This window comes from Symphalangus syndactylus, chromosome 9, assembly GCF_028878055.3.
Source record: "Symphalangus syndactylus isolate Jambi chromosome 9, NHGRI_mSymSyn1-v2.1_pri, whole genome shotgun sequence".
In the NCBI taxonomy this organism is placed as follows: Eukaryota; Metazoa; Chordata; class Mammalia; order Primates; family Hylobatidae; genus Symphalangus; species Symphalangus syndactylus.
The window spans coordinates 34,486,704-34,499,013 of NC_072431.2; positions in this window are offsets into that span (position 1 = coordinate 34,486,704).

Below are 12,310 nucleotides of genomic sequence, written 5' to 3' on the forward strand. Positions count from 1 at the left end.
TCCCTGGCTTGTCACACTGCTCTCCTATGATCTGAGAGATTAATGGCTTTGTGTTAATTTGTAGATGTTTGGAATTAATATACGTGTCTTTTTATGTGCACTTTAGTATCATTCAGTTTGTCCCGTTCTTAGTTGAGGCACTGACAGAATAGGAGATTGAATAGGAGGGAGGAAGGCATGAAACAATGTAATCTCAGAGCATTGGGAAGTCTAAGATGTTCAGGTCTGTGGAAAAAACTTAATGGCAACCAGAGGACAGTATAAGGGCACTTGGTACTCAGGGTTCAGGTAAACAGGGTTTCCAGTGGTGGAAAAAGAAAGCCAAAGGGAAATTGAGAAGGCAATAGACCACACCCTGTGTTTGTCAGAGGACTGCATAGGACCAACACTAGGCATAAGACTCAACTAAATTCAGTTTTAATCTGCTGAGAGGAAAGGCACAAATTGGTGGCATGGGTATGTTGGTCAAAAACATTCCAGTGTGTGCCCTCGTTATCATCCATCTCTCTTTCCACTCCAACACTGTCTCGACCCAAATGTGTCACATATTTCTAGGAAATTGGAAAGCAGCAGCAGGGGCTGATAGAGCAGAATATAACTAAGGGGTATTTGAGGCCGATGCTGACTATGTCCTGCCCACACCCCTCAAATCTTTCAAGCTGCTTGACAATTGTCAGTAGCATCATCTGTGCCTGAGGGCTCTTATCATTCTCTGCTGAAACTGAAAATATCAAGAAATTAATCCTCCTCTCCCTCCTTCTTAGCATTCCCCAAACAAAGACTCCTGGCTTCTTGAATTGTGTTAAATTTGAGGCACATGTTTGGCACATTTCCAGAATTTTCTCCTGGGTTTTAGCTCCAGTTGCCCACTGTGATATGTGGCTCCACAGGGACCCTTTATCCACTGCCTTCCCTTCCTAGGATCACCTCCACACTCCCAGCCAGAGTTGCTGCATTTCCCAGACAGGCCATGGTTTACTCCAATCTATGTCTCCAATTCTGTCCTTAGGACAGAAGTCAAATAGTGTACAAGAAAGAAATTATGATATTACTGATGTCTGGGTATAATTAGGGATAATGTTTTTGAGGGGGTTAAAATCTAGTAATTTGAAACACCGCTTTCAAGAAACATGGACGCTGAGGCTGTAGTTAGATTTAACAAAAATTTAAGAGGGAGATATTATATAGTAGACATTATACTAGGTTTAGTAGCATGCTATTTTCTTACATTCTAATTTCATTAATGGCCAGCTATGATTTTCATCCATTCAATTTGTAACCTTTGTCTTGCTAGGTTTCAACAATCAGGGGATAAATCACAACATCACATTAACAGCCAAAACATTTCTTTTGATTATGCCTAGATTATCAGACAGACTCCCAAAACTCCCTTTGAAAATCCCTACACCAAAACAAAAATATGAGGGAGGAAGTGTCTTGATTGTTTTAGCAGACCCCTGATGGTCCCATAGTATCCACAGAAATATCTGAATTGTAGTGAGTACAGCTTATAGTCCATATGAGACTCTTGCCTGCTAAATATACTCCTTTTATTGTTATCTCTGTTTTAGGACATAGAACCACTAGCCACCAAGTTTCTCAAGTCAATAATCTTCTTAATTATGTTTGATTTATTCTTATCCTTAGTCTCCCAATTTTTATTATGGCATACAACAGGATCTTTGATATTTTTATATTTTGTGGCCTGATCAAGCTATTTAACATATGCATTACCTCAAACACATTATTTTTTGTGATGAGAACATTTAAAGTGTACTCTCTTAGGAATTTCCAAGTTTACAATATATTGTTATTAACTATAATCACCAAGATGTACAGTCTATCTCTTGAAATTATTCCTCCTGTCTAACTGAAATTTTGTGTTCTTTGACCAACATCTCCCACTCTGCAACCTCTGGTAACTACCATTTTACTCTTTGTTTCCATTAGTTCTACTTTCTTTGACTCTACATATAAGTGGGATCAAATGGTATTTGTCTTTCTGTGCCTAGGTTAGTTCACTTAATGTTCTTTAGGTTCATTAATGCTATTGCAACTAACAGGACTGTCTTGTTTTTTTTTTTTTTTTTTTTTTTTTTTTGAGACGGAGTCCGGCTCTGTCACCCAGGCTGGAGTGCAGTGGCGCGATCTCGGCTCACTGCAAGCTCCGCCTCCCGGGTTCACGCCATTCTCCTGCCTCAGCCTCTCCGAGTAGCTGGGACTACAGGCGTCCGCCACCACGCCCGGCTAATTTTTTGTATTTTTAGTAGAGACGGGGTTTCACCTTGGTCTTGATCTCCTGACCTCGTGATCCACCCGCCTCGGCCTCCCAAAGTGCTGGGATTACATGTCTTGTTTTTTTAAGGCTAATTGTATTTCACTGTGTGTGTGTGTATAATATATATTTTACATATATAGATGTACTGCATTTTTACACCATGTTTTCTTTACGCATTTATTCATTTGTGAACACTTAGATTGACTCTGTATCTTAGCTATTGTGAATAGTGCTGCAGCAAACATAGGAATGCAGATATCCTTTCAACATACTGATTTTATATCCTTTGGATATATACTAAATACTAGGATTGCTAAGTCATATGGTAGTTATATTTTTAATTGTTTGAGGAACCTTAAGTCCATTTTCCATAATGGTTGCATTAACTTGTATTCCCACCAGCAATATTCAAGGGTTCCATTTTCTCCCCATTCTCACCAACATTTATCTTTCTTTTTGATAAAAGCCATTCTAACTGGTGTGAGCTGACATTTCATTGTGGTTTTAATTTGAATTCTCCTGATGATTAGTGATGTTTAATACTTTTCCATATAGCTGCTGGCCATTCATATTCCTTCTTCTGAGAAACATCTATTCAGTTCCTTTGTTCACTTTTAAATCAGGATATTTGTCTTCTTACTATTAAGTTGCTTGAGTTTCTTATATGTTTTGGACATTGACATCTATCTGCTGTATGGTTTGCAAATATATTCTCCCACTCCACAGGTTGTCTCTTTACTGTGTTGATTGTTCCCTTTGCCGAAGCATTTTAATTTGATATAATCTCATTTGTCTATTTTTTTGCTTTTGTTGACTGTGCTTTTGGGATGATATCCAAAAAATCACTTGCACAGGCAAATGTCATCAAGTTTTTTCCATTTATCTATTCTAGTTTTTTTTTTTTTTTAGCATTTTTAGGTCTTACATTTAAATGTTTAATCCATTTTGAATTGATTCTTGTAGATGGTGAGAAATGAGATTTTTTTTCATTCTTCTGTATATGGATATATAGTTTTCCCCTCACCATTTTTGAAAAAGCAGTTCTTTGCCCATTGTGTGTTTTTGGCTTTCTTTTTTATTAATTTTTACTTCCTATTGTCAATTGATAGGTTATAGTTGTGTATATATATATATATATGTATTACAAAGTGATGTTATGATTTATAAATACTATGTGGAATAATAAAATCAATTTGATTTGAAATTAGAACATTTGAAATTGACTTCCTTTGAAATTTTGAAGTGTGCAATTCATTATTATTACTATGTTCACCATGCTGTGCAATATATAGAAAGAAAAAAATCATATTCCTCTTAAATTAAGGCTTTACACTCTTTAACCATCATCTCCAAACCCATCACCCTCTGGGTAGCCACCATTCTACTCTGCTGCTTTGAATATAATTGTTTTTTAGATTTCCATATATAAGTGAGAATATGCTCTATTTGTCTTCCTGTGTCTGGCTTATTTCACATAGAGTAATGTTGTCCAGTTCCATCCATGTTGCTGCAAAGAACAAAATTGTTTTCCTTTAAAAATCTGAACAGTGGTCCACTGTGTACATGCATGACATTTTTATTATCCATTCATCTGTTGATGGACATTTAGATTTTTCCACCTCCTGGCTATTGTGAGTAGTGCTGCAATAGGTATGAGACTGCAGGCATCTCTTTGACAAACTGATTTCAAATCACTTAGGTGAAGATACAGAAGTGAGATTGGTGAATCATATGGTAATTCTATATTTCGTTTTTTGAGGAATCTTCATACTGCATTCTATAAAGGCTGTAATAATTTATATTCTCACCAACAGTGTGTAAGGATTCCGTTTTCTCCAAATCCTCACCAATACTTGTAATATTTTGTCTTTTTGATATTAGCCACTCTTTGACATGTGTGAGGTAATATCTCATTGTATTTTTAAGTAACATTTCTCTGATAATTAGTGATATTGAACATATTTTTCATGTATCTATTGGCCATCTGTATGTCTTCATTTGAGAAATGTCTATTAAAATCATTGAACCATTTTTAAATCAGTTTATCTTTCTGTAGAGGCGTTTGAGTTCCTCATACAGTCATGCATCACTTAACAACGAGGACAGATTCTGAAAACTGCACTGTTAGGCAATTTTGTTGTTTTTTGAACATCATAGAAGGTACTTACTCAAACCTAGATGTTACAGCCTACTGCACACCTAGGCTATATGATATAGCCTATTGTTCCTAGACTACAAATATGTACAGCACATTACTATACTGATTACTGTAGATGATGTGGTTTGGCTGTGTCCCCACCCAAATGTCATCTTGAATTGTAACTCCCACAATTCCCACGTGTCCTGAGAGGAACTAGTGGGAGGTAGTTGAATCATGTTGGTGGGTAGGGGGGTCTTTCCCATGCCGTTCTCCTGATAGTGAAGAAGTCTCATGAGATCTGATGGTTTTAAAAATGGGAATTTCCCTCCACAAGCTTTCGGCCACCATCCATGTAAGACATGACTTGCTCATCCTTGCCTTCCACCATGATTGTGAGGCCTCCCCAGCTGTGTGGAACTGTAAGTCCACTAAACCTCTTTCTCATCCCAGTCTCAGGTATGTCTTTATCAGCAGCATGAAAATGGACTAATACAGTAGAAAATTGTAACACAATGTTAAGTATTTGTGTATCTACACATATCTAAACATTTAAAAGATACGGTAAAAATATGGCACACTCTTATGGGACCACTGTCCTATATGCAGTTTGTCATTAACTGAAATGTATTATGTGGCACATGATTGTGTATGTTAGATATTAACCCCATATGGGACATATGGCTTGCAAAAATTTTCTCCTAATCCATAAGTAGTCTCTTCACTCTGTTACTTGATGTTTTGTTGTGTAGAAACATTGACATCTTTCTAAAAAATCAATTGATTGTAAATGTGTGGATTTATTTCTGGCTCTCTATTCTGTTCCATTGGTTTATGTCTTTTTTAATACTAGCTCCATATTATTTTGATTTCTATAGTCTTGTAGTATGTTTTTCAGTCAGGTAGTGTGATGCCTTTAGCTTTGCTCTTTTTGTTCAATACTGCTTTAGCCACTTAGGATCTATTGGGATTCCACACAAATTTTAGATTTTTTTTCTATTTCTATGAAAATTGTCAGTGGAATTTTGATAGGAACTGCATTGAATTTTTAGATAACTTTGGGTAGTATACATATTTTAATAATATTAATTCTTCCATTCCATAAACACAGGATATTTTTCTTTTTCTTTTTTTTGAGACGGAGTCTCGCTCTGTCACCCAGGCTGGAGTGCAGTGGCGCGATCTCGGCTCACTGCAAACTCCGCCTCCCGGGTTCACGCCATTCTCCTGCCTCAGCCTCTCTGAGTAGCTGGGACTACAGATGCCCGCCACCACGCCCGGCTAATTTTTTTGTATTTTTAGTAGAGACGGGGTTTCACCGTGGTCTCGATCTCCTGACCTCGTGATCCGCCTGCCTCGGCCTCCCAAAGTGCTGGGATTACAAGCGTGAGCCACTGCACCCGGCCTATTTTTCTATTTATTTGTGTGTTATTCAATGTCTTTCTTCAATGTTTTATAGTTTTCAGTGTATAGGTCTTTCATCTCTTTGATTAAATTTATTCCTAAGTATTTTAATTTATTTTATTTTTTGTAATGAATTAAAATGGGATTGTTTTCTGATTTCTTTAGTGGATAGTTTGTTATTAGTGTACAGAAATGCTACTAATTTTTGTAAATTGATTTTGTTTGCTGAAACTTTACTGAATTTGTTTTTTTTTTACACAGATTGTGAATGTATTTATTCATTTTCTCTATTTGCTTCAAACTGAAGCTACCATCTTCTTTTCATGCTCATTGATATTTCTTAACAAAACTGATATATTATCCTGTAGTCATAAATGGAATTGTTGGAAGGAGCATGTGGCCTAGTTCCTTTATGTTATAAATGATGATAACAGAAAGCCAAAAAGTCCACACAAAACCAGAAACTCTAAATACAGTGTGTGAAGGAAATAAAAATGCAGTATGATTATGGACCAAATTATGCACCCCCAAAATTCATGTTATAGTCCCAACCTCCAGTACGTCAGAATGTGATTGTACTTGGAGATAGGGCGTTTAATTAGGTGATTAAGTTAGCACAAGTCTTTTTTTAATTATCCAATCAGGCAAACATTTATTTATTTATTTTTATATATGTATATATTTTTTTATTATTGTACTTTAAGTTTTAGGGTACATGTGCGCAATGTGCAGGTTTGTTACATATGTATCCATGTGCCATGTTTGTGTGCTGCACCCATTAACTCGTCATTTAGCATTAGGTGTATCTCCTAATGCTATCCCTCCCAATTTGTTTCTTAATTCTAAGAGTCTTTTGATAAATTCCTTAGCATTTTCTATATATAAGATAATGAGTTCTCTTTTTTCTTACTGGTTTCAGTAAATGTTTGTTGATTTTGTTTATATTGTCAAAAAACACAAACCTTAGTTTCACTGATGTTTTCTGTAGTATTTTCTAAATAAAATATTTAGGAATAAATTTAATCAAGGAAGTAAAAAAAGCTGTACACTGTAAACTATTAAACAATAGATCAATAAATAAACCTATTTCATTTAGTTCTGCCCTGATCTTTATTATTTTCTGTCTTCTCATAACTTTAGGTTTATTTTTTTCTGCTTTTTTTCTAAACACTTGAGGTGTTAAGTAAGGTTGTTTTTTGGGGACCTTTCTTCTTTTTCAATGAAGGTATTTATTGCTGCAAATTACCCTCTTACAACTGCTTTTGCCGCACTGCATACATTTCGATATGTTGTGTTTCCATTTTAGTTTGTCTTAAATAATTTTTAATGTCTGTTTTAATTTTTTCTTTAACTCATTGATTGTTTAGGAGCATGTTGTTTAATTTTCACAGATTTGTTAATTTTCCTAAATTCCTTCATTATTAATTTCTAGTTTTATACTGCTGTGTTTAGAAGAGATATTTGATATTATTTCAATCTTCTTAAATTTGTTAAGAGTTGTTTTGTAGCCTAACATGTGATCTATATACTGGAGAAGTTTCGGTGTATGATTGAGAAAAATGCGTATTTTCCTGCTGTTGAATGAAATGTTCTGTGTATGTTTTTCAGGTCCATTTGCTGTAAATTTATAGTTCATACTCAAAGTGCTCTTATTGATATTCTGTCTGCATGATCTGTCCATTGATGAAAGTGGGATATTGAGGTCCTATATTATTCTTGTATTATAGTCTATATTGTCAAATCTATAGATATTTGCTTTATGTATTTAATTGCTCTGATATTCGGTGCATATAAATTTACAATTGTTACATTTTCTTAATGAATTGAACCCCTTATCATTATAAATTATCTTTTTTGTCTGTCATTTTACAGTTTTTCATTTACAGTCTACTTTAAATATAGCTCTCCCTACTCTCATTCGGTTTCAATTTGTATTGAATATCTTTCTCATGTTTTCACGTTTAATCATGTGGATCCATAGGGGTAAAGTAAGTTTCTTGTAGGCAGCATATAATTGGGTCTTTAAAAAACCCACTTATCCATTCAGTAACTATTTTTTATTGAAGAATTTAATCCACTTACATTCAAAGTAATTATTGATAGGTTAAAACTTAATCCCAACATTCTGTTAACTTTTCTCTAAAATATCTTATTGTTATAACAAGCTATTTTAAGCTGATAACAACTAAAATTTTATCACATTTTTAAAAACAATTTTTTTCCACCATCTTCCCACAGTTTGTATTTTTAATGTCACAGTTTACATCTCTGTACATTGTATATCTCTTAATGGCAGTTATTATTTTTTAAGTGGTTTTGTCTTTTAACCTTTATACTAAAGATATGTGTTTTCCACACCATTATCACAGTATCAGAGGATTATGAAATTGATTTTGCCCTTACTTTAAAAAGTGAGCTTTATATTTTCACCTAGTTTTGTTTCAGTTGTTAGCATCTTTTTCTTTCCACATGAAACTTCCCTTAACATTTCTTGGAAGACAGATCCCTCAGATTTTGTTTGACTGGAAAGTCTTTACCTCTCTCTTATTTCTGAAAGACAGCTTTTCCAGTTAAAGTATTCTTCATTGGTAGGTTTTTTTCCTTCAGCACTTTCAATATATCATCTCACTCTCTTCTGGTCTGTGAAGTTTCTGCTGAAAAGTCTACTGCTGGCCTTCTTGGAACTCTTTTACATCTGATATACTTATTTTCTCTCACTGGTTTCCAGGTCTTCTCTTTGTCTTTAATATCTGACAGTTTTATTATTATATATCTTGATGTAACCTTGTTTTGATTTAATCTGATTGTAGACTTTTGACCTTCTTGTATTTGGATATTTATATCTTTCTCCAGATTTGGAAAGTTTTCTGCTACTATTTCTTTAAATAAGTTTCCTCTTCTTTTATCTTGGTCCTCTTTCTTGCATTCATGTAATTTAAATAATTGCTCTTTTTTGCATTTTTTTTTTAGTATACTTTAAGTTCGGGGATACATGTGCAGAATATACAAATTTGTTACATAGGTATACATGTACCATGGTGGTTTGCTGCACCCACCAACCTGTCACCTACATTAGATATTTCTCCTAATGCTATCCCTCCCTTTGCCCCCAACCCCCCAACAGGCCCCAGTGTGTGATGTTTCCCTCCCTGTGCCCATATGTTCTCATTGTTCAACTCCCACTTATGAGTGAGAACATGTAGTGTTTGGTTTTCTGTTCCTGTGATAGTTTGCTGAGAATGATGATTTCCAGCTTCATCCATGTCCCTGCAAAGACATGATCTCATTCTTTTTTATGGCTGCATAGTATTCCATGATGTGTATTTGCCACATTTTCTTTATCCAGTCTAACACTGGTGGGCATTTGAGTTGGTTCCAAGTCTTTGCTATTGTGAATAGTGCTACAATAAGCATACCTGTGCTTGTGTCTTTATAGTAGAATGATTTATACTCCTTTGGGTACATACCCAATAATGGGATTGCTGGGTCAAATGGTATTGCTGGTTTTAGATCCTTGAGGAATCGCCAAACTGCTTCCACAATCATCAGACTAATTTACACTCCCACCAACAGTGTAAAAGCTTTCCTATTTCTCCACATCCTCTCTAGCATCTGTTGTTTCCTGACTTTTTAATGATCCTTATTCTAAATGGCATGATATGGTATCTCATTGTTGTTTTGATTTGCATTTCTCTAATGATCAGTGATGATGAGCTTTTTTTCATATGTTTGCTGGCCACATAAATGTCTTGTTTTGAAAAGTGTCTATTCATATCCTTTGTCCACTTTTTGATGGTTTTTTTTTCCTTGTAAATTTGTTTAAGTTCTTTGTAGATTCTGGATATTAGCCCTTTGTCACATGGATAGACTGCAAACATTTTCTCCCATTCTGTAGGTTGCCTGTTCACTCTGATGATAGTTTCTTTTGCTGTGCAGAAGCTCTTCAGTTTAATTACAATGCATTTGTCAATTTTGGCTTTTGTCACCATTGGTTTTGGTGTTTTAACCATGAAGTCTTTGCCCATGCCTATGTCCTGAATGGTATTGCCTAGGTTTTCTTCTAGGGTTTTTATAGTTTTAGGTCTCACGGTTAAATCTTTAATCTATCTTGAGTTAATGTTTGTATAAGGTGTAAGGAAGGGGTCCAGTTTCAGTTTTCTCATATGGCTACCCAGTTTTCCCAACCCCATTTATTAAATAGGGAATCCTATCCCCATTGCTTGTTTTTGTCAGATTTGTCAAAGATCAGATGGTTGTAGATGTGTAGTGTTATTTCTGAGGCCTCTGTTCTGTTCCATCCTGTTCCATTGGTCTACATGTCTATTTTGACCAGTACCATGCTGTTTTGGTTACTGTAGCCTTGCAGTATAGTTTAAAGTCAGGAAGCATGATGCATCCAATTTTGTTCTTTTTGCTTAGGATTGTCTTGGCTATTCAGGCTCTTTTTTGGTTCCATATGAAATTTAAAGTAGTTTTTTCTAATTCTGTGAAGGAAATCAGTGGTAGCTTGATGGGGAGAGCATTGAATCTCTAAGTTACTTGGGGCAGGATGGCCATTTTCATAATAATGATTCTTTCTATCCATGAGCATGAAATGTTTTTCCATTTGCTTGCAGCCACTCTGATTTCCTTGAGCAGTAGTTTGTAGTTCTTCTTGAAGAGGTCCTTCACATCTCTTGTAAGTTTTATTCCTAGGTATTTTATTTTCTTTATAGCAATTGTGAATGGGAGTTCACTCATGATTTGACTCTCTGTTGGTCTATTATTGGTGTATAGAAATGCTTGTGATTTTTGCACATTGATTTTGTATCCTGAGACTTTGCTGAAGTTGTTTATCAGCTTCATGTTACCTGCAAACAGAGATAATTTGACTTCCTTTCTTCCTATTTGAATACCCTTTATTTCTTTCTCTTGACTGATTGCCCTGGCCATAATTCCAATACTATGTTGAATAGGAGGGGCAAGAAAGAGCATCCTTGCCTTGTGCTGGTTTTCAAAGGGAATGCTTCCAGCTTTTGCCCATTCAGTATGATATTGGCTGTGGGTTTGTCATAAACAGCTCTTATTACTTTTGTGATCAGATTTGCAGCTGAATTCTACCAGAGGTACAAGAGGAGCTGGTACCATTCCTTCTGAAACTATTTCAAACAATAGAAAAAGAGTGAGTCCTCCCTCATTTCATGAAGCCAGCATCATTCTGATACCAAAACCTGGCAGAGACACAACAAAAAAAGGAAATTTTAGGCCAATATCCCTGATGAACATTGATGTGAGAATTCTCAGTAGACTACTGGCAAAGTGAATCCAGCAGCACATCAAAAAGCTTATCCACCATGATCATGCCAGTTTCACACCTGGGATGCAAGGCTAGTTCAGCATATGCAAATCAATAAATGTAATCCATCACATAAACAGAACCAATGACAAAAACCACATGATTATCTCAATAGATGCAGAAAAGGCCTTCTGATAAAATTCAGCACCCCTTCACGCTAAAAACACTCAATAAACTAAGTATTGATGGAACATATCTTTTGATGCTATCACATAAATTCTGACAGCTTTCTTCATTCTTGTTTTCTCACTGACTTTATATTATAAAATAACCTGTCTTTGAGTTCATAAATTGTTTCTTGTTTGATCAGCTCTGCTATTGGTGCTTTCTATTGGATTTTTCATTTCATCCTTTTATTATTCAGCTCCAGAATTTCGATTGGATTTTTTTTTTCATAATTTGATTCTCTTAGTTACATTTCTCATTGTAGTCATTTATCATTTTTTTCTGGTTTCATTGAATTGTTTCTCTGTATTTTCTTCAAGTTCTCCGAGCTTCCTTAAAACAATTATTTCAAATCCTTTGTCACGCAGTTCATATATCATTTCTGCAGAGTCAGTTACTGAGAAATTATTGTGTTCTTTCGGTTTCATGTCTCCTTGATTTTTTATGTTTCTTGTTGCCCTACATTGATATCTATACATTTGATGGAGCTGCAAACTTTTTCAGACTTTCTGAGCTACTTTTGTGGTGGAAAGCCCTTCCCCTACTGGAAGTGGGAGATGTGAGGATGCTTGCTTAGTGGGATGAAGTGGTCTAATATCAGTGAGTATGCAGCTGTGTAGTCTTTGTGCAATCCTATCAGCTGAAGTCAGTGTTGACAAATATTTCCAGTATTCTTAGTGGTCAATGTTTTGGATGTCTTCAGTGGTAGCAAGGGTTGTTACGGTTTCCAGAAGCAATGACTCCTAAAGTTCTCTCAATATCGTTTTCTCCCACCAGAGCTGTGACTGACGAAATCCCTCCTGGCATTTGGTCTGGCTTGTGGACCCACTTACAGTTACATACACTAGAGTGTGAAATAGCTCACTATGATGATGACTTCTGGGTCTGAGATGTGGGCCTGCCCAGGATAATCACGGAGCTTTGGTTGAAAGTGTAAGCACTCACAGGGCATTATGGATCAGGGCATGCATTGGGTTGGAAAAGACAGAAG